We start from the raw sequence: 23,690 nt of genomic DNA, 5'->3' as shown, positions 1-23,690 counted from the left end.
TCTCATAGAATCCCAGATCTGAGAGACATCAGGGAGGTATAGTATGAGCACTGTACCTAAAGTCAAGATGATCTGGGTTCAAATCCTTTCTCAGATACTCCCTATAATCATTAACTTCTCTGAGCTTCTTTCCTCCTTTATAACAAAAATAATAATAATTAATATGTATATAGAACCTTCTAGATACCAGGAATTTTACAATAATTAACTTATTAGAACTTCAAAACAACCCTGGGAGGTTCCTGACATCTTTATCTCCATTTTACTGATAAGGAAGTTGAGGCAAAGTGATTTAATCAGGGTCACATAGTTTGTAATTGCCTTAGACTGGATTTGAACTTAGATCTCCATGACTCTAGACATCCCTTCCCCAATTCTATTCACTACACAACCTAATTGTCACCTAAGGGGGCATATAAACATCATAATCATTATTATTATTGCTATTATATTTAAATAATGAACAACATTAGGTAAACAATCTGTTGTGAGAATAAAATTAGATAATATATGTATAGTGCTTTGCAAACCTTAAAGTAGCTTTTAAGTGTGAGTTACTATGGTTGCTATCTTCTTTATACCTCATCTTTCCATTAAGACTAAGCCCAAATACCCAAGATTAATCTTTTCAAAGATTTACAGAGAAATAAAGAAATTTGTATATGTATATGGTTATATATAAAGAAATTTGTATATAAATATATATATATATGAAAATTTAGATATTTGGTCATTTTATGGTTGTGATATATGGTTAAATTTAGATTTATGGTTAAGATAGAAGGATATCTTAACCATAAATATACTACTCTAGTTTGATATAACTAGGAACCCCTTTCTAATGTAAATGGAAATCCTCTAATTAATAGATTGGGCAAATTTATTTTTCCCACTTATGAAATTTTGTTAAAATGGAGATATAGCTCTAACATGCTCAAAATCATTAAGTTCTATTATTCAGAGCCACTGGAAACTGGTTAAACTAATTTTGACCAGGAAATCAGAAGTCATAAGTATTAATGGAATATGTCAACATAATTCCTTGAGTGATTATAGAATGATCATTTTATTCCCCCATGCCTCAGAATTCCCTACATTGTCACGTATCAATGGGGAGAATGCCTGACCTACCCAGAAAGACGAAATGAATAGAGATGACTTGTAAAGCATTTTGCAAAAATATTAAGGCACTTTTTAAATGGTAGCTATTATTATTTATTATTATTATTAATTTACAGCACTAGAACAACAAATTATAAGAAAACATACCTAATTCAAAATATTGCAATAATTATACATCTGACCAAACTAATGAGGTGTTTAAAAACATAAAAAAAACATAAAACCAAAAGAAAAGTATTTTTTCAACTCCAGTGAGACACAACAGACAGCTCTACCATTAGGAAGAAATCTTATCAAAGAACTAAAATTTATATTCCTCTGCAAGGGGCACAGAATCTTAGAAAATGAGAGCCTTAGGTCGAAACAGTTCTTAAATTATGGAATAAAAACAGCTTATTTCATAGATGAGAAAACTGGCAAAAAGCAGTTGTCCTCACAGTCTCATACAGCATCCATCCAACCATAACCTTTTGCCTTTGCCAGTGTGACTACATTATTTAGGCATGAATATAACATAGCTTCCTAAGGTCCCTTACATCCTATGTTTCTATGTAAACTGGATGAATTATGTAAGATAATATACCAGCAAAACTAGGGCAGGAATCTTAACCTGGGATCTATATTTGTTTTCTAAATAATTTGATAACTGAAGTTTATTATAATTCTCTTCCTTCCTTTGATCCTTTGTATTGTATTTTATGAATTTTAAAATGTTATTCTGAGAAGAGTTCCATAGACTTTACCTGACTGAGAAAAAGGTCCAACACACACACACACACAGAGAGAGAGAGAGAGAGAGAGAGAAATACACACAAATACACACAGCTTAAGATCTATAGGTTCCTATTTACCATAGTCAGGATTAATTTCTAAAATGCACGAGAACCAAATTCTATGATAACAGGACAACAGGCAGCCTTTCGAGAGCATATAGTTATTGTTGTTCTTCCCCACCCCCATCTACCATCCCTAGAAAATTACAAAGGTAAAGTTCAGGCCACCAAATAACCTCCCTGACTGCACTCTGAAGTATCCCCATGAAGAGGAGGCTTAAATGCTCAAGAATGCATCTTACTTTCCCCCCAAGGATGATAGTCAATCCTTTTAAGTCCTGAGATGTACCTTACAATGCTTAAAAATATTTCTCAGCTGCTGTCCTTGGTGTCTGACTCCCTATCAGTTTACAATCTCCTAGCACAGTTGAACTGCTGTTGCTTGAGCAAGAAAAGAAAAGTCACCCTGGACCTATCCTTTGTCTGCAGTAGTGTTCATTTGCTTTTAAAAATAAGGACTATCAAAAAAATTTAAAAAACCAGAAAAGCAAATGTAAGAAGTCATTCTGTCACATTGAAGTCTCCTCGGGCATCCCCTTCTTCCCCTTCTCTCCCCAATTAAATAAGTTGTTCTAAGTGATCTCAGGGAACCGATAAAATATATACTGGCCTGAATATGGCTACAAGATTGTGAATGTATCATCCTGGATACCACTCTTTTGCAGTCACATTGAATGAGAATAGGACGTATTTTAGATTTTGACTTTGACGTTGAAGCATCTGCTTCCTGGGACATTACCTCTAAGAGACCTGAGCAAATTTATATCATTATCTTTTGACTCCACCCATTTATTTCTTTAATCCAGAATTCTTAAATTAACCTTTCCCTTGCATCTACAATCAGAAATGGACTAGCATATCATGGACATCACAGAAATATAGCATCATTTTTTCATATTTAAAAAGGAACACATATAATATAAATATAAAACCAGAGGTCTTGCTTTTATTTACAATCTGCTTGCAAAAATGGTTTCTATGGCACCCAGGAACTTAAGGGTCTTCTTTCCCCAAAAAGAAGCTGTTGAATTTAAGATTCACTCACCCTATTAAAAGTCTTTTTTTTTTCATCTTCTTCAGTGATATACTGGAAGTGATGAGGCATGGGCAATTTATACTGCTACACTTGTTTCACACTGTTCAAGAAGATACATGGAGGGAGTTTTTACTTCAGTCCCTAGAACACTGCTTCAACGCTGCCTGTTGTATTTCAGACAGGAATGGGGAAGAGAAGGGACAAAAGTTAATTAAGTCTATAAAGAAGAAAGTGAATAAGAGAATGAGTGAGAAATCTGGAGGGTAGGAGAATTAGCTAAAATTTGCCTTTGACTTTGGAAAAGTCACCAGACTTGCTTTTAAAATCAATATCTGCATAATTAATCATTATTCCTGTAATCAAAAGAGAAAAAAAATTAAACTATTCTTTCATTATGTGGTATTGTAGTGGAGGAGGATAAGGAAGGAAGGGGTAATAATTATGGGGAGCATCATACCATGTAAAGAAAACTGACTCTGGTGTCAGAGGACATGGGTTCAAATCTTGACTCTGATGGACCTTCAGTTTCCAGCTCTGCATCACAGATACAAAAAATCTCAAAGAGGCTAGAAATATTTGATTGTAAGCTTCTGGAGATTTAGAAGCTACACTCTTTTCATTTTATCAATACCATTTATTATTATAAATACTTGTAGCATAACAAAGAGTATCTATCACGAACAGAGAAATGCATAAGAAATTTGAGGGGGAATGGGTATCACTAAGGACAAGTAACAATTGGGGTAAGAAGTTTAGACATGCAATTTCATTGTTTTAGTTCTAGTACATCCAGACAGAAAACCCCTTCTACCAATTCAGATTAGCAACTGTACTGAAATTTAGAGAGTTGACTAGATCACTGATCAGTGATTAATTAAGTCACACAACCAATATGTGTCAGAGTCAGGACTTGAACCCACATCTTCCTAACTGATTCCTAATAGGGCTTTCTGTCTACTCTGTCCCTATAACAAGAATAATAATTTTAAGAAGAGAGGACTGGGACCTTCTTCATGAAACTGGGTATATACCTTCATTCTCTCCTGTAAGACATACATCCTGCTCCAGTGCTAAAGGAGGGAGGTAAAATATTAGCACAGATCCTTGGAAAGTGCCCTGTTGAGGCCCTTCACTTTATAATTACTGACACATATAGACTTTAAAATATGCAAAGTATTTGACATATATTGCCTCATTTGATCCTCTTAATAGCCCTGTTCATTAGAGGCTGTTGTTCTTGTCATTTCACAGATGAAGAAACTGATGAAAGAAGTTATATGACAGTGTGACTAACATGGAAATACGTTAAACATGATTGTGCATGTACTTCATTAGACTGTTCACTGCCATGGGGAAGGGGGAGGAAGGGAGGGTGGTAGGAAAATGTGGAGGTCATAAATTTGCAAATGGTAGAATGTTGAAAAACTACTTTGTTTGTAATTGGAAAAATAAGATACAACTTAAATTCAAAAAAAAGAAGTTATTTGACCCATCCAAGGTCACATAGTTGGCAAGGAAGAATTAAGTTAAATTCCTCTTTCAGATATTATCTAGTTGTTAATAAGTCACAACCTATTTAGGCATCATTTTTTTCCCACCTTTGAAATGGGAGTGTTGGACTGAATAGCTCCTATCATCCCTTCCAAATCTAAATCTTTGATTCTATGATTCTAAGTACCTGGAAGAGGAATATAATAATAATGTGTCCTTCTATATGTCTCTAAGGTTTATAGAGTTCTATATAAATGGAAACTAGTGATAAAAGTAAAAGTATTATTTTCCCTATTTTTATTTAAATGAAAACTGAGATTGGGAAAGACTGAGTAATTTGCCTAATTATCACGCAATTACACAATTAATAAGTATCAGAGCTGGAATTTTAATCTAATTGCCCTGGCTCCAAGTGTAGCACATTGCCTAACTAAAGAAGTGGAGATACTGTCATATGGGTGGTACAAAATAATCCAACAAAAGAAAGTCATTAATTAATTAATTAATTAATTAGAAGACAAAAGACAAACAATTTGGGAAGGGGGGGAAGAGGGTTCGGGGAGATGTAGCCCTCTCTAGGATTCCAAGTCCTCAAATAATATGAGGTTATAAATTAAGGAAATGAGGCTTTGCTAATACATACCAGAATTTGGTTTGGGGAAGAAGGGAGAAAAAAATAAAAGAAGGAAGGAAAAAATGGAAAGGATGAAAGGAAGGAGAGATAAAGAAGGAGAGAGGAAGGAAAAAAGGATTATCTCAAGAAAAATAAAGTTAGAAGAGGGAAAATTTCAAAGAGGAAAGTAAGGGGTTTTATTTTGAGAAATGTTGAGTCTTAAATGGCTTGGATGCCAAAAAGGACTGCCAATAGGCAACTGGCAAATGTATGACTCCAGATTAAGAGAGATAAAGGCTGTATATTCAAATTTTGGAGTCATGGGATAATAGATTTAGAAGATCCCTTGGAGGTAATTTATTTTAACCACTCAATTTCACATATAAGTAAAATGACTTGCCCAAGGTCACAATTGTATTTTAAACCAAGTCCACCAGCTCCAAAGCCAGTACTCATTCTACTGTGCTAAACTGCCTCATAGAATCTGCATACTTAGATCCATGGGAGCTGATGAGCATGCAACAGAGTACATGCTGAAAGAGAAAAGACCACAGGACAGAGACCTGGGGAATACCCACACTGGGAATTCATGGTAGATAATAATCAGGTAAAAGTCAACATGACACAGGAAAGGACACTGAATTTGAAATCAGAGAACTTAACTTTTAATTCCTAATTCTGCTATTTACAACATTGCAACCTTAGACTAATCTCTTAAAGTTTCTCAAGCTTAATTCCAGTCCTAAAATTCCATAAGTGATTAAAGATAATTATTCACATAGATTGGAAAAGAATTAGGAGAGACCAGAGAAATCAAGGTGAAAGAGATTATCCAGAAGAAAAAAAAATTAGCTATCACCATTAAAAGCTGCAGCAAGGGCAAGGAGGGAAAGGACTGAGAAAGTACTGTCAGGATTAAGAGATTATTTGTAACCTTGGCAAGAGCAGTTTCAGTTAAATAATGTGATTTAAAAAAAAGCACTGCATAGGACTTAAGTGAATGAGCAGTGAGGAAATAGCAGGAGGAGGCATTTAGTAGACACAAAGAGAGAAGAGATGGAATGATAGTTTGAAGAGGCAGGATCAAGACTGTGTTTTCTAAATATGGGATAAACCTAAGCATGTTTGTAGGCAGTGGAGAAAGAACCAGTAAAAAGGGAGGGAATGAAGATAAGCAAGGGGGATTATGAATGAAGCAATCTCCTAGAGGAAATGGGCAGGGGTGGGATAGAGCATAAAAATAGGTTGGCCTTGACAAGGAAAAGAGTGACCTCTTTGTCAAAGACAAGAACAGTACTGGTGAAAATGTATAAAATAGGGGAGGAGAGAATTCACAATGTATAACCTCCTTTCAAAGTAAATGTTTGGAGAATAACTGCTGAGAGAGAATGGAATGAAATAAGCATCAGAAGAGAAATATATCTGTTATAAATGCCAAAGAGATTGGGATAGAGAGTCGTTGGGAATGGAGAATAAAAGTTTGGAAGTAGTTGAGGAAGGGTTGAGATTTAATAACATGAATTTGCACTGTATCAATAGTGAGAATGATGAAGAATTAAGGATTGGCAGAGCATGAAATCAATCCATCAATAATCACTAATTAAGTTTTTAGTATATTCCAAGAACTATTCTAAGTCCTGGGGGGGAAAAAGTAAAAGTGAAACATTTCTCACTTTCAAGTAGGAACTTAAAGATTCTAATGAGGAGACAACACATATAGATAGGGGGAGAGAGAGAGAGAGAGAGAGAGAGAGAGAGAGAGAGAGAGAGAGGTGTATCTAGAGGAGCAGGTATATAGATATATGTATATAGACATACATGTAAGTTTATATTTATATCTATACACATACATATATTCACTCTGTGTGTATATGTGTGAAATTCTTCATGGATGAAACCCTTCTGATGGTATCTCTCCATGTGGAAAGGTTGAGTATATCCAGGGGAAATTTGATAACAGGCATTGGAAGTAATTCTGTAACCAGTTCAAGTCAGGTTAATAGGAGGCTCTTTGATTGACTGCAGAGGCATTCAAAAAGGACTAGTGATCATGTTCAGTCATTTTTTTCTTGTTTGGCTGATTTCTCTTTGTTTGACTTCCTTTTTCTTAAAGTATCCTGTGAGAGACAATGCAGTAAGTGGAAAGACTTTGGGCCTTCCCCACCAAAGTCAAGATGTGTCTTCATACCATAGTCACATGAAAAATTGCTCTAAATCATTATTTATTAGAGAAATGCAAATTAAAGCTTCTCTGAGGTACCACCTCACACCTCCAGAAAGGACAATGATCATTGTTGGAAGGGTTGTGGGAAATCTGGGACACTATTACATTGTTGATGGAGCTGTGAACTCATCCAACTTTTCTGGAGAGAAATTTGGAACTATACTCAAAGGGTAACAAAAATGTGCATACCCTTTGATCCAGCAATATCACTACTGGGTCTATACCCTGAAGAGATGATGAAAAAGGGTAAAAACATCACTTGTACAAAAATATTCATAGCATCCCTGTCTGTGGTGGCAAAGAACTAGAAATCAAGTAAATGTCCTTCAATTGGAGAATGGCTTGGAAAATTGTGGTATATGTATGTCATGGAACAATGTTGTTCTATTAGAAACCAAGAGGGATGGGAATTCAGGGAAGCCTGAAGGGATTTGCATGAACTGATGCAGAGTGAGATGAGCAGAATCAGAAAAATACTGCACACCCTAACAGCAACATGGGAGCGATGATCAACCTTGATGGACTCGCTCATTCCAGCAGTGCAACATTCAGGGACAATTTGGGGCTCTCTGCAATGGAGAATATCATCTGTATCCAGAGAAAGAACTGTGGAGTTTGAACAAAGACCAAGGACTATTACCTTTAATTTAGAAAAAGATAACTGATATCTTATTGTCTGATCTTGCTATCTCTTATACTTTATGTTTCTTCCCTAAGGATATGATTTCTCTCTCATCACATTCAATTTGGATCAATGTATACCATGGAAACAATGTAAAGACTGAAAAACTGCCTTCTGTGAGGGGTGGGGTGAGGGAAGTAAGATTAGGGGGAAAATTGTAAAACTCGACATAAATAAAATCTTTAAAAAAAATTTTTTAAAATTTGTCCTCATAAAATGGGTCTTAAATCCAGTTTTTTGTACTGGTATTTTTCTGCTTCATGTGAAGATATTAAAGACTGTAATGTTGTAAGCTTCAAATCATTAGGAGAGTAAGCTTCTGAGTAGCCTATCATTCTTGGATGAACCCTTACATGTAATGCTCTCTTTCAAGACTCATCCTTGTAACCTCGAATCACCATTATTGGCACATTCTCCAGAGAGGTAACTGACACTGCTCCCAGGGCTCTAGAGGTAACACTATAGGAGACCATCCTCCTAAACTCTAGCTTACAGACCCCATCCACAGTAATGTGCTTCCCTTTAAACAACTCAGTTATTCAGCCAAGAACACATATGAAATTAAATAACAAATTAAATAACAAAGAGAACAGTTACAAAGCATTTCATCCAAGCATCATAGAGTCCCCAGGATGGGGAAGAGTATGATAATGTAAAACTTTAAAGTTCTTTCATTATCTTTTCTCTCTCTGGAGTTCTCAAGAAATTCCATCATACAGATGAGATGACTCTTTAGGATGATTTGCTCTTGGTAGAGCACAGTGTCTCTGACAGACTAGCAGTTCTGTTGAGCTGCTTCTCCTGGGAGACAATGTCTCTGCAAAGAGAACTAAATGACTGCTGAGCTGGGCTGCTTGATGATTTTGCTGGCTTCTTACCAGACTCCTCTGTTTCTGGTTGGTCTGGGCAGGTTGTCTAGCTGCTGAAGAATGTCTGTAGAATGGATCAATATGATGCTTGCCTGGGCTTGCTCTTTAATATACATACATACATTCATATACATACATACATACATATAGCTGCAGTCTTTTTTCCACCTTCAGATTCTGACTAGATTGAAGTAAGGAGGGTCATACTATCCTCTCTTTTCTCTTCAAAGTCCCTTCCCTACATAAGCTATTCCATGTTGCCTTGGAATGATTAGTTTCAGTTCAATCATTTTCTTTTCCCATATTCCTTGTCTCTTGATGTTGTGGCCAGTGTTGTATTTCAGTCATATGCAACTCTTTAAGGGACTATTTGAGATCTCTTTGCCTTTTCCTTCTCTTGCTATCCCAGATTTGAATCAGATCTTACTAACCCAGAACTCTATGAACGGCACCACTAGCTGAAGATTTCCCTTGGTGTGATGGGTTTATTGAGAACAATTTTGAAGCAGTCTTTGTGGAGAGATTAGAGCTTGTTCCACTGAAGATGCCATGGTCATCCTTTTGGCTCATCACTGGACTGGTATGAGTCTGGGAGAGAGAGTGAGGCAGATGACTTCATATTACTTTGTCCTTTAAATCCAAAACAAGAAGAGGACAAGTCACAATAACAATACTGTTTTTCTAATCTCATGCAAATTAGTGACTAGGTACCAAAGTGTGAATGCAGTCTAGACCCTCTCTCAAGTTGATAGTCTCTTCATATTAAAGTATTCAGACCTCTAGCCTTCCTCCTGTGTGTGGGCAGGTGTGTGTGTGTGTATACATATATGTATATATACATATATGTATATACATATATGTATATATATATATATACATTAATCTGACTTGAACTGCCAATGCCTATCATCAAAGTTCCCCTGGGTATAGATTCCTCAACCTCTCCACATAGAGAGATACCATCAGAAGAGTTCCATCCATGACAGAATTTCACACATATACCCACAGAGTGAGTATATGTATGTGTATAGATTCAGATACAAAAATACATGTGTATCTATTTGGATTTGAGGGCTTTCGTTTTACCTTTCAAATCTGTCTTTTAACCTCTTCAGGATTTCAGAATGACATGGTCAGAACTATACTTTGGTAGTTGAATAAAAGATGGATTGGAATGGGGAGACACTTGGGGCTTACCATCAGGTTATTGCAATTGTCCAAGTAAGAAGTGATGATGGCCCTAACTGTTGGTGACTTCATTAATGAAAAGAAGAGGATTTATGCAAGGGATATTATAGAGAAAATAATGAAAAGATGCATCAATTGATGGGACATGTGGATTGAGAGAGAAGAGTATGGGATAATAATACCGTGTTTACAAACCTAGATGGCTGAAAGTTTGATGGTCCCTTCAGCAATAATAGCTTGGAAATAGTGAAGACTGGGGAGAAAAGAAGATGAGTTCACTTTTGAACATGCTGAATTTGAGAAGGAAAGAGAAGAGTTCATTAGTAAGAAGAGTTCCTAGTCAAAATTATGGAAGAGCAATAATTATAGGATATATATATATATAATTACAGTGATAATAATAAATATAGTAAGAATGACATTAATAATAAACTACTATTCAATTTGATAATGGTATAGGTATACTGAAACATTTAATATTGAGATTAATATAGAGGAAATACTTTAGATTGCCAGAGATAGATTATTAATTTTGAATGCATTGGAATATAAACAAATATACTCCAGAGTGATGTGATAGAAAAAGCAGTGATTTGAGGAAATGCTAAACTCCTAAACTCTAATCTCAGTTCTGTCACTTCTGGTCTCAGTTCTCCAGAAGGACCTTAGAGATTACTTCTTAAGTCTCTTTCCTCTTAAGTACTATAATCAATTAATCAGTTGAAATTAATCAACAAGAATTTAGTTATAAGCTGAAGATACCAAGAAAGGAAAAATCAGTTCCTACTGAGGTTTAACATTTTAAGAAAGAAATAACATGTAAGTAATTAGGAATGTACAAGATACATACTGAATGGATGGGTAGTAGGAAGGCACTGAGCATCTAGGAAAGGCTTCTACAGAAAATGGGATTTGAATTGAATGTCCAGGTTATAAAGTAATAAATACCAAACAGAAGGCTTACCCTAAAGATAGTAGGGAGACATTGTGGTTCATTGAATAGGGAAGGGACTGACATGGTCAGACCTACATTTTATGAAAATCACTTTGGTAATTGTACGCAGGATGGATTAGAATAAGGATGGTCTTGAAGCAGGGAGATCAATTAGAAAGGTATTGCAATGGTCTTGGCAAGTCAAAAAGCACTTTTAGACTCTCAATATGTTTCAAAAATACACAGAAAAAGGTGTAAGTCCTTGCTCAAAGACAAAGAGATGGAAAATCCCTGATCTCAAGAAGCTTCTACTCTATTTCAGAGTAACAACAAGCATGTAGAATATTAAATACAAAATATATACAAAGCAGTGGGAAGGCTAGTAACTCAGAGGATCAGGTTATGTATTCTGTATAATACAGATCTTGAGCTGAGCTTTGAGGAAAGCTGCGGATTCTGTGTGCCAAACCTGAGCACTTTTCAGACATGGAGAAAAAAGCTAAAGGAGTATTAAGACAGAGAAAGGCAGACTACAACTGGTTTATATTTCTGAACTCTGGCATTTTCCCTGAACGGAATACTAACTTCATGAATGTAAACTATGTCTTTGCTTAGAGACACAGATGGAAAGGATTGGGTAGTTCACTCATAGTTTCCCTTAGGACCCCATAGTGACACTCAAATAAAATAGGACATAGAACTCTTGGGTAATCCAAAGAAGGAACACCTGCAGATGCAAAAACCTCTGGAGAATTAGAAACTGTGGAGACGTTCAATTACAAAATGTGGTGAGATTAATATTAGGGAGCCAATAGAGAGAAGGTTTACAGGCAAAAATCTTTGGGCATAGACCATGACCACACTGCCTAGATCACTTTCCTTCTCCGTAAAAATAAGAAAGGTGTATCAGATGACCTCTAAGGTACCTTCAAACACTAACTTTGATTCTTCAGGGATTACAAGATTATGCAGTCAAAGTACATTGAGAAAAAACAGCCTTCTCATAATATTAGGATGTTTTATATACAATCCAGATAAAATGATCTCTAATAAAACACTTCAGTCTTGCAGACACAAAATAACTTGGGAGTTTGCGAAAAGGCAGAACTCTTTTTTATCCTCTCCCCTCCACTTTCTGACCAGTGAACCTAACCAGCTAATCCATGGAGAAAAGACTAAAATTAAATATCTATGAATCTTCCTCCTATTTTTTTCCATTATGCAAGGTTCTTTATCATAGATGCAAAAGTAGCAACAGCCTAATAGTAACTTATATAGAGTGAAGTAGGACATGACTGTCCTGTCCCCTTCTACTCAGCTGTCATTGGTGACAAAAATTCCATGAGAAGATACCTACTGCAAGATGTAATATAATGTACATGTTATCATAAATGTAGTTCCTCCTAGCCTCTGCCTCTTAAAATAACTAATTCTCTTCAAAAGTTAGGTCCTATATGAAACTGTTCCTTATCCTCTAAAAACATCTCAGTAGCCTCCCCATCCAGCTAAATGAAGACCCAAGAAAAGGTCAAAACACTTGAGAAACACTGACAAGGAGTTTGATTATCAACTAATCTTCAGTTCCCCATAAATCCTCTCCCTCCTCCCTAGAATAAATCAGCTCCAGTCCCTAGATCAAGGCGCCTCACTCTCTTTGCTCACTCTCCTGTAAAACCAAATGAGGAATCTATAAAAACCAAGTCTTTGGAAGTTTGGAAGTATGACACTCTTAGATCCCAGAAGAGAGTTACAAATTCCACCTAGCCTCAGTGGACTTATTTTCAACATATTCTTTGACCACCCATCATATTATAAATATGTCTCTTGAATAGAGCTGAATTGCTTTACTTTCTTCTTAATTTACTCCAGGTTTCCTTATAGTGAACTTTTGGTATTACAAACCAATGCCAGTGCCTTCTTCTCCACAAAATTAACTTGAATTTATCTTGTATATCTATATTTTTATATGTGTACCTTGAAGGCAGAGACTTTTATTTTTATCTTTGTATCCCCAGTGCCTAATTAAGTCCCTGACACATAATATTTCCTTAATAAATGTTTTGCTTAGTGACTGAATGAATTACTGTATTGAGTAATTTCCAAAATGACCAGGGGCTAAAAAAGAGTTCCCTCTATAGAATGAGCTACAGCAGAGCTGTCAACACTGAATCCACAGCCACTTTGGGGCTCATAACAAAATAAATATAGTGAGTATTGTCCTTTACAAAGAGCCTGGGGGTGTTTGGTGGCTCACAGAGCCTCTTCTCTTTGTTCCCTTCTCCAAAAGAGGTTTTATTTCCTGCCAAGAGAGAAAGAAAAAGGTTGAAGTCAGAAGTTTTACCACTATGCATTCTCTAATAAGAGAGGGTACCCAAGCTACAATTAAATATCTGCTCCCTTAAATATAATTAATCAAAAGGATATGGTTTCAGGTTCAATCTAACTTCTGATTTAGGGAGATCAGGACCCCAAGCTTAATTTTTGCTGTTTAGTTGTTTCAATTGTGTCTGATTCTTCATAAATTCATTTGGGTTTTCTTGGCAAAGAAACTGGAATGATTTGTCATTTCCTCCTCTAGCTCATTTTTGCAGAAGAGGCAAACAGGGTTAAATGACATGCCCAAGTTCATATAACCAGTACATCTGAGATTATGTTTAAACTCAGATCTTCCTGACTCCAGAGCCAGTACCCTATTCATTGTACTTAGCTGAAACCTCCCTTTCCACCAAATATCAGTTCTAAAATGAAGTCACAGAGCAGATAGCAAAGAAATTTATGTATCAAATTAAATAACAAAAACATAGAAATCAGAAAAAAGTCAACATAGGAAAATGTATACTAAATACTACAGAGTAAAGGTGCTCTCCTATTAGAAGCAAGGCAACAGAGAGAGAAAGAGAGAGAGAGAGAGAGACAGAGACAGAGACAGAGAGACAGAGACAGAGACAGAGACAGAGACAGAGACAGAGAGACAGAGAGACAGAGAGCAGATAACACCAAGTTCTTATCTCTCCAGTTCCCACTCAACTGCACCAATGAGGAAAGTAATCATACAGCAACAAACTTTGGGACTTGAGTTATGTCAATAAAAAATACAATTAAACCTAGAAAATGTTAATTTGTTGTTTGCCAAGTCAATATGTAGCCCCAGAATCCTTATGATATGGTTTATAGCTTCTATTTCTATATAAAATTAATAATACTGAGCTATGTAGTTCAAATTATTTTCAAAGGCATTGGCAAGATCACCTCCTACAAAGAGTTTTTCTTTATTCTGAGTTGTACTAACTCTTTCCCAATTCAGATTATTTCACTGCATTTATTTATGTGGTATTTTGTCCACAAATTTCTGTGTTGCTTCCATTGCCACCCACATCCCCATACTCCTAGTACAGTGGGTACTTTATTAAGACTTAATTGGAATTGAATTGATTTGAATTAAAATAGGTTAAGAGTGAGAATACTGCCTGGGAAGATAGATAAGTAGGGCACCAAAGTAAGGAAGGGAAGCAAACAATCAGAAAGTATATTATATGAGAATTAAATAACCACTAAGTACCTTTGACTTCAGGGAAGGGAAAGAAGTAATAAAGTAAGGAGAGAGAGTTACCAAAAAGGGACATGGAAAATTCCCAAAAGACAAATTCAATATATTTAATATTTTTTAATGTTAAAATGTTCCATTTCTAATTGGAATTAGCAACGATTCACTGAGGAAAAAAGTTTAATTTCTGACTAGAAATAAGAAACCACCTCTCTAATTTATTAATGTGATGAAAATATATATAGCTTCTTTTCCCTCATTTGTGGTGTTATTCCTTTTTCCCATTTCATCTCATCACATTTCTCACTCAAATCCTAAGAAACTGAATGATGTATTTTAATATCGCTGTAGGCAAAGTTTGACCTTTAAATATTATTATTCAAATATTAATGACATAGCAAGAGTATGCCAACTGACAGGTGTAATACAAGTCAGACCAAATAGAACACTAAATCTGCAAGCGGCTTTGAAACTCCCATTAGAGATAATGAGGTATAGACATGTAACTACACACTTTGTCCAGCACAATTTCCCCTAAAAATTCAGATGGCATAAATTAGCCATAAATTGTGCTTGAAGGGGGAAAAAAATCCTCCTCCTCGTTTCAACAATATTTTTAATCACTTCTACAGCTAAGTATGATTGCTCCACAATCCTGTTTACTTCCTTGACTTTGAAAAAAATGGCATAACTTGTATACAGATGAATTTGGGTAGACAGGAATGGCAAGCTTGTCTCAGAAATAAGGATACTTTCAAGGATATCTTCATCTTTGTCTTTCTCTTGCATGGAGCTGGAGTATCAGCACCAGGTGCCGTCACTTATCAATGAGGCTTTTGTACTGTATACTTGAATATTTTGACTACTTTGGAAACAGAGATGTCATGAACTGGAATGGCTGACTGTTATCTAAGGCAGCCTCAGGGACAACATTAGGCAAAATTATGGAATAGGCAAAGCATCTTTGATGCAGCTCTAATTTTCACTTTAATACCTCAACTCAATAACTTCCCAGTATTGTTACAATGACCCCAGGTGGTCAGAATCACTCACTTCAGTACCCCACAACCTTGGACATCTACCCTATATACCCCAGGGGATCTTAGCACATAAAAACATGCCTCTCTTTTAAAAATGTGTAAAGAAATATATATATATATATATATGTATATGTATATATACATATATATATATGGAGAGAGAGAGAGAGAGAGAGAGAGAGAGAGAGAGAGAGAGAGAGAGCCTTTCTTTTGGTAGTAGCAAAGAATTGGGCATCAAAGGGAAGTTTATCACCTAGGGAATGGTCAGATAATGGCATGTGGTTGTTATGGAGGATTATTGTGCTATGAGAAATGATGAGGTGGAGTTACTTCATGAAAGCATGGCCACACCAATATGAACTGCTACAAATAAATTGAGAAAAACCGGGAGACCACTGTGCACAGTAACATGATACAGTAATAATGATCAGTGTGAAAAGACTTGGCTACTCTGATCAAAACAGTGATCTAAGACAATTCTAAAGGACTCATAATGAAAAAATGCTATCCATCTTCAGAGAGGGAACTGATGAACTCTGGAGTACAAATTGAAGCATAATTTTCTCACTTTCTTGCTTTTTTGAAATATGGCTAAAATGGAAATACGTTTTCAATGTATGATTGATACCATATTGTGTACCTTCACGGTAGATAGGGAAGAGTTGGAGAGAGGGACATAATTTGGAATTCAAATTTAAAAGGAAAAGAAAGTTTAAAAGATATTTGATCCATATTTAAAAAATTTTTTATTGTCCATGTTTCATGGTCCCTTCAGGTCTCTCTTCTCTTCTAGGGGACATCTGTTATAACATAAGCTCCTAAAGGAATTGCCTCATTTTTATAGTTTTATTTTCAGCACTTAGCACAGTGATTGGCACATGGTAAAAGCTTGATAAATGCTTACTGGTTGATTGATTAAATTGATGTTAATTAGTTAATTGAAATAAACAAATTGCTGAAAATATATTAACAAATATCTAATAATAATAACTGACATTTAGATTGTATTTTACATTCATAATCTCATCTGAGTCTCACAACAACCCTGAAAGAAAGGTACTAACAGTATTATAATCAATCTCATTTTCCAACTGAGAGAATTGAATCCAGGGGAAGTTAAATAACTTGCCAGTGGTCATTGATCCAAGAAGGGTGAGAGGCAAGATTAGGACTTGGATTCATTTTATGATCTAACCAAATTAGTCTTCTTGCTGTTCCTCACATAGAGTACTCTATTACCTACATCCTTGCTCCTATTAAGCATCTAGTCAAGGGTTAAATTCCCCAATTCCCACTCATATGGACAAGAGAGATCCCTAGAAATGGCCAAATATTTCCTCTCTCAAGTTTCTAGAGATAAATCTGAGGAACTGTGGTTTCTAGGACTATCACTCGTGAGCTCCCTTAGGCTATACTTCCTAGTGAGTATTAGCCAAAGTTCATTCATTTTTAAGAAAGAGTATTTACTAAATGGGTATATCAATAAAATTTGTCCCATAATACCCCCTCAAAATTATGGAGATTCTCTTCCCTTGAACAAATCCCTCAGGGAGCATAGATTCAAATTTAGAAAGCTTTTATATGTGTGACCAAAAGTGAACTCAGTTCCTGGTTACCAGAAGTCTTCTCTCTTTGTGAAAACATCATGAGGTTCTCCTTAGCTTTCTTCTGGCCCCTGGAAGTCCTGAAGCTGTCCTCAATGAGTCTAGTTTGGCATTAACGTTTCTCTCATCTCTAGGATAGATGCATTGGTTCTTACTGGCCCATTCAATCTGGTAAAATGGTCAATGTTACATTAGTGGTATTTCTGCTACCTGGTAGAGGCACAGACTCTGCATAGCTCTGCATCCTCACCTGAGCCAGGAAGCTATTAAAGTTTGGTTATTTCACTACTAAATTGGTTAGTAGCTCTGAAATTCTTCTGCTATTTAAAGCTCTCCAACATTATTATTATTATCATCTTGACTAACCAATCATACTAGTCCCTTCTTGACCTAAGCAAAGAGAATTGTACATAGTAAGGATTGAACAGGATTGAAAACATCCTGATCATACATTTAAAATTTCAAATCCTTTTACTGACTAAATTGAATGGATTTTGGTGAGAGGATGCAGTCTCATCCCTTACATCTGAAGTGGTCTCCCCTCTGACCTTGACCTTCAAGAATCCTTTACTTTCAAGACTCAATTCAAACACTACCTTCTATATGAAACCTCACCACCACCAACCAATTCCTAGTCTCCCCCCCCAAAATGCTTTTGTGTGCATTTTTATTTATACTGCCTGAATATACTTGCTCCCCCAACAAGAGTTCCCTGAGAGCAGGAACCATCTCATTTTTGTCCTTGTATGCCCCAAATCTAGCCAAATATCTTGTGTGTGTGTGTATGTGTGTGTGTGTATATATATATATACATATATGTATATATGATATTAAAAGATAGCTTGCTGACTTAATTTATTGAACTTGAGTTCAATAACTTGACAATAAAGCACAATTTGCTTTTCAGCCCATCAGAAAGTATTCCTTTTCTAGTTAACAATGGAACAAGTGCTGGATTTGAAGTCAGAGGTTAAGTTCAAATACCATGTTTATGATTTACTACAGGTATGACCTAAGCAAACCTCTTAAACTCTCTAGACTTCAGTTTCCTCATCTGTAAATTGAAGTGATGAAATTAGAAAATCTTTAAAATACCTCTCCCTTCCAACTACATATATCAGCCTAAATGCCCTTGACTAAGGTATCTTAGAGAAAGTACATTTGTTTATCTATTGACTTTGTTCAATTCTTCTCAGGGAAGGATGCCCCCTTTCCAAATCTCCTTGTTCATTCATGTTTAAGAGCTTAGCTCTTTCCCCATGCTAAAAGCCATATGTGTCCAACAAGTCTTCCTTTTAGTCATAACAGAAACATCTTAGAACCTTAAAGTCCCTTCCAACTCTAAATTCTATGGTCCTGTGATATAATTAGCCTTTGTACTTTATATTACTAGAATTATTGCTGGTAAGAAAATAGACTGTGAATGGTTCTAAATAGACCAATATATAACCAACAAACCAATTCAGTATTTTTCTAAGGAAAATGCTAAAACATGCAATATCCTTCACTGAGAATTACTACTTTTAAATTACACTAAGAATCTGGCTGACATCCACTAAATCTAAGAAATTCAAAATTAAAAGCATCTTGGCATCCTTCAGTCTGTCCCTTACACATATCATTATTACAGAACATATGTTGTTTAATCAAAAGAAAACATTACACTGAGCAATGTGTACTAGCACTGTCAAATGTGTCCCAAAGAAACTGGTAGTTAGTTATCTGGAAAAATATAAATACCCACAATGGATAAGATTTTTTTTCTTATCTCCATAATTGAGAACCCCCCTCAGTCATTCTGCTTACTAATCTGGAATAAATACAATTCAAAATAACAAACATCTATTAAGCATCTACTATACAGTCTGGGCAGCATGCCAGATATCAGAAGAGATGAAAAAAATATATTCCCTGTCTTCAAGTAGATAGTAGGAAAGTTAAGGCTTATACATATTCATACACAATTACAAGCAAATTAAAAATCATCTACCATTCTATTATTTTAATTTTAAAAAAACTGTTCAAGTATAAGGTTGTAAAATAATTATGATCTTTTATATTCTTACTAAAATTTTAGGGAATATTATATTTTGGGGTAAAATATAACTGGGAGATGATCAAATTTGCATGAATTATTAAGGAAAAAACTTTTTTTCAATTAAATGACTGAGGAACACAAAAGTAGAAAGTGACAGATCTTCCAATTCCAAATCCAAGTTCAACATATTTTCCACTATAGCACAGAAAATTATTTGATATGACAAATGAAAATCCCAAAATAAAAGGTTCTAGGTAATTGATAATCAATGTATTAATTAAACTATCTGATAATTGGAAAATTGATTGTCAGGTGGACTGAAAGCCTTCAACTCTTCCTGCTAAAACCATGGCTTGATCACAGGACTCAAGTCACCTCTATCAATCTGGACAAAGGAATCCATCTCTACCCAGTCTCTTCAGGTTGATTTTTTCCTTCCTGAGCTGAATTACTCTAGACTTCAATGGAGAGATACAAGAACATGGGTTTAATGTATTAAAGCTAGAATGTTCCTAGATTAAATTCTGTTTATACTTTAAACAGAAGTTAAGATGTTCTATTTGGGTGGGGTCCTGCCCAAGATCTAGGAGCATGTTTCCAGAGGATTTGGGCAATCTCTTCTAATCAGCCTTGACATTCAGAGACTGACTGAGTGATTTACAGGGGCTAGTCCCAAATGAGGAAATAGAAAGGAAATCAATCTAATTTAGTAATTTTCTATTAATAGAAAAATTATTCCTCTCAAAGAATTCTCCCAAAAGCCTAATTCACATATATGTGTGTGTATGCATATACATATGTCTACATATATATGCATATATGCAGTGTTTTCCACTGTCTTACTATGGTATATTAAATTGTGACTTGAAAGATCCACATTTATGGCATTATGCCTCTAGGGAGCTCCTGTTAAAATGTATATAGTGTTGGTAGAGAGAACACATTCAGTCAAAGTCATGAATACCTACTCTCACTGTCATTTGGAAATCAAAGAGAAGGCCTCTTACAGAACAGAATGGTTAATTTTGGGACACAGGATGCTCCTATGAAAAAGCAAGCTTTGATGAGGCACCAGATTGAGTGTCTGAAGGGAGTTATTAAAGAAAGAATAGAGGTTTTGAAAATGGAGATAGGAATGTTCTTTATTTAGTGTAAAGGGGAGCTGACAAATGCACAAAAAGTCTCAGATGGAGATATAGATGATGCTAGGGAGAAAATGATGTGTCTTTATATCAAAAACATGAGAGAGGAAAATTGTGACAATGTATAAACATAGTGCCTTGGAGAAACTATACAGCATGAATGAACATTATGTAACTGGTTCCAGGTGGTTTAACAAGTGGTTAGGAGGAAGCATTTGTCCACTCACTGATTGTGGTGCCAGATCTGACAGCATCTTCTAAAAGTACTGAGTTAGTTCTTTGATACCTTTGCTTCAGTGGGAATTTGATGACCCATAAGAGAACATGAGGTAAGATGAAAGACTTCCCCCTCTGAAGCCATATGACCCAAAAAACAGTCTTCCTGTGGCTTTATTTTGTTAGTTTTATGATTCTAGATGCAGGAAATAGAATCTCTGACTATCAAAAAGTGAACCATGGAAACACTTGAGCTATAATCCAGGTTGGGTATTTCAGCCAACCTAATATCAATGCCTTGAGGAAGTGACCTTCAGGAGACCCATGTCAGCAGAAGCTAAAAAGAACATTCACCCAGCAGGCATGATGCATCTGAGCTTGATGTAGAAACTTGGAGCCTACTCTTCCAGAGAGTGAGGTGGTATAGGGCAAAATGTGCCTCAGAAGTATTGGGGGGAATTTTTTAACATTTTTCTTACTATATTTTTGAAATGGCTTTTTAAAAGTTTCCTAAAGTCAAATGATTAAGAGAAACTAAAGTACTAATTAATGACCCGATGACAAAGGTAAAGAAAACAGCTATTGATCATTTGAACAAATGGGAGCAGAAAAAAAGAAACAACACAACCCCATGAACTACCCCTGGGGGCTTGATCTCTGAGGGAAATTGCAGTATGATTGTGAGAGTAGGCCGGAGGATTCATAATACAGGATCCACAAAACAATGTAGATCATCAACCAGGTTACTAAAACCAGAGCTTGAAACAAAGATCTCATTGAGATGATTAGGATTTAGACTTTTGTGTCTCATCCATTTCTTTTAGTATCTCCAATTAATTATCATAGTCATTTATTGATTTCTTTTGTGATCTCTTTTCTCTTTTCTAATTATTATAATGTGGGTTTGCTTTTTTTAGATTTGCTAATTGCTTATTAATTTTGTAAGTCTTTTCTTAAACTCTTAGGACTATTACTATTTCTTCTTTTCAATTTTATTTATCTCTGCCTTCATATTGGTTATTTTTCCTACTTTCTATTGTTTTGTTGCTTTGTTCCCTTTGCAGATTTTTATGATGCTTTATAAATTCATTAATATTCTTTCTCTTTTTCATACTGATATCCTATAGTCTTTCAACTTAAGCTATAAATCTGTCTTTAAGGACAACTTTGGTTTTGTTTCATAGACTTTAAAATGTGAAATCTGTATGGTAATTATTTTTGATATAATCTATTTTGTTTTTTAAAACTTTCCTCTTTCCTTGGGTCATAATTTCATTGCTTATTTTCAAATTTCCATGGGGAACCTTTTATTCATTATTTTATTATTCATTACTAGTTTTAATGTTTTAGGGTCTATAAATATATTCTGTGGAACCTCTGGTTTTCTGAATTTATCATTATCTTCTTTACAGCCCAGTATGTGATCAATTTTTGCATAAGTTGTGTGAAACTTCAGTATATCCTTTGCTTCCCCTCCTTCTGTTTTCTCTACACATTTATTGGGTCTAGCTTGTTTAATAATCTGCTGAGCTCCATAATTTCTTTTTTGTTTATCTTTTCTGCTAGATTTGTATATGCTGATAATGTGGCGTTAAAATCTTCCACTATTTTAATAACTATATTTTTACAAATCTGCAAGCTTTTCTTTTATTAATCTTGCTATAGAATTATTAGTTTCATATATCTTTAATACTTACATGAGCTAATATTTAAGTAGAAATTTTTAGCAGAATGTAAATGCTCTTTTTGTCTCATTTAAGATTTTTATGGTTTGAGTTCAACTTTATACAAACCAAAAAAAATTTAGTGGTTAGTAAGCATTAGCACTTTTGTGATTTAAAATAGCCTAATAAATTTTAGACAAATCTTACATTTTGAAGGCACTTATATCTTTCTGAATTAAATGTGCTTCCTGTAAGCAGCAAATTTTGGATTTTACTTTTTAACCTCTTCTATAGTATACTTTTGCATTTTATTGGAAAGTACAGTTCAGGGCAGCTAGGCGGTGAAGTGGATAGAGCACCAGCACTGGAGTCAGGAGTACCTGAGTTCAAATCCAGATTCAGACACTTAATAATTACCTAGCTGTGTGGCCTTGGGCAAGCCACTTAACCCCATTAGCCTTGCAAAAACCTAAAAAAAGAGGAAAGTATAGTTCATTTGTATTCTACATTAAAACTGTCATAGTGTCTTTGCTTCAAAGTCATTCTCTCAAAAGGGAATACATATTTTCTAATTTTTACTATTTCTATTATCAGTGTACATTATAGAACCACAAGTTCTCTATCATATTAATAAGTGTATAAGCTACATTAACTTGGTTTTCCTTTTATTAATGATAAGAAAGAGTCTTTGAGATCACTCTTACATCTATTATTCCCCATTTCTATTTTGTTCTTTTCTTCTGTTCTTGGACAGAGATTTCTGAAACCTTTAGTGATTTAGTTCACACAGTGTATTGAGGTTCTCTCATGTTAGTAAATGGTTTATCATGCTGGCTTAAAATATTTATTTTGATGACTGTGAAACTTGATTGTTTTTCAAGAGATCTTGGGGCAGCTAGGTGGCACGGTGGATAGAGCACCAACCCTGGAGTCAGGAGGACCTGGGTCCAAATCTGGCCTCAGACACTTAATAATTACCTAGCTGTGTGGCCTTGGGCAAGCCACTTAACCCCATTGCCTTGCAAAGACCTAAAAATAAAAGGGAGAGATCCTTGAAGTGGATCTGTCACTCTGTAGTTTTCAAAGTATGTTTGCATATATATATATATATATATACATATATATATATATATATATATAGTCTTTCAAAAGAATTTTGAATTTTACAGGATAGACAATTCTGTAATAAAGCCTCCTGCTCAATAATTTTGTAAACGTCATATTGCAAGCTTGACAGCATTCTTAAGTTCTTTGAAAACAAGAACAATATCATATTTGTTTTGAATTCTTGACACCTAAACAGGGTCTAGAACATACATGTTTAATAAATGCCTACTGATTGAATATTCAATTAAAAAGTCATCATCATTGAAAGCTTTAATACTGCATCTTACCAACCAATCATCTGAAGGAGTGATGTATTATTACATCACACAAGATTCCCATTGAA

This window comes from Macrotis lagotis, chromosome 1, assembly GCF_037893015.1.
Source record: "Macrotis lagotis isolate mMagLag1 chromosome 1, bilby.v1.9.chrom.fasta, whole genome shotgun sequence".
Taxonomy (NCBI): domain Eukaryota; kingdom Metazoa; phylum Chordata; class Mammalia; order Peramelemorphia; family Peramelidae; genus Macrotis; species Macrotis lagotis.
The sequence above is the reverse complement of the archived record's forward strand: the minus strand, read 5'-3'. Positions refer to the sequence as shown.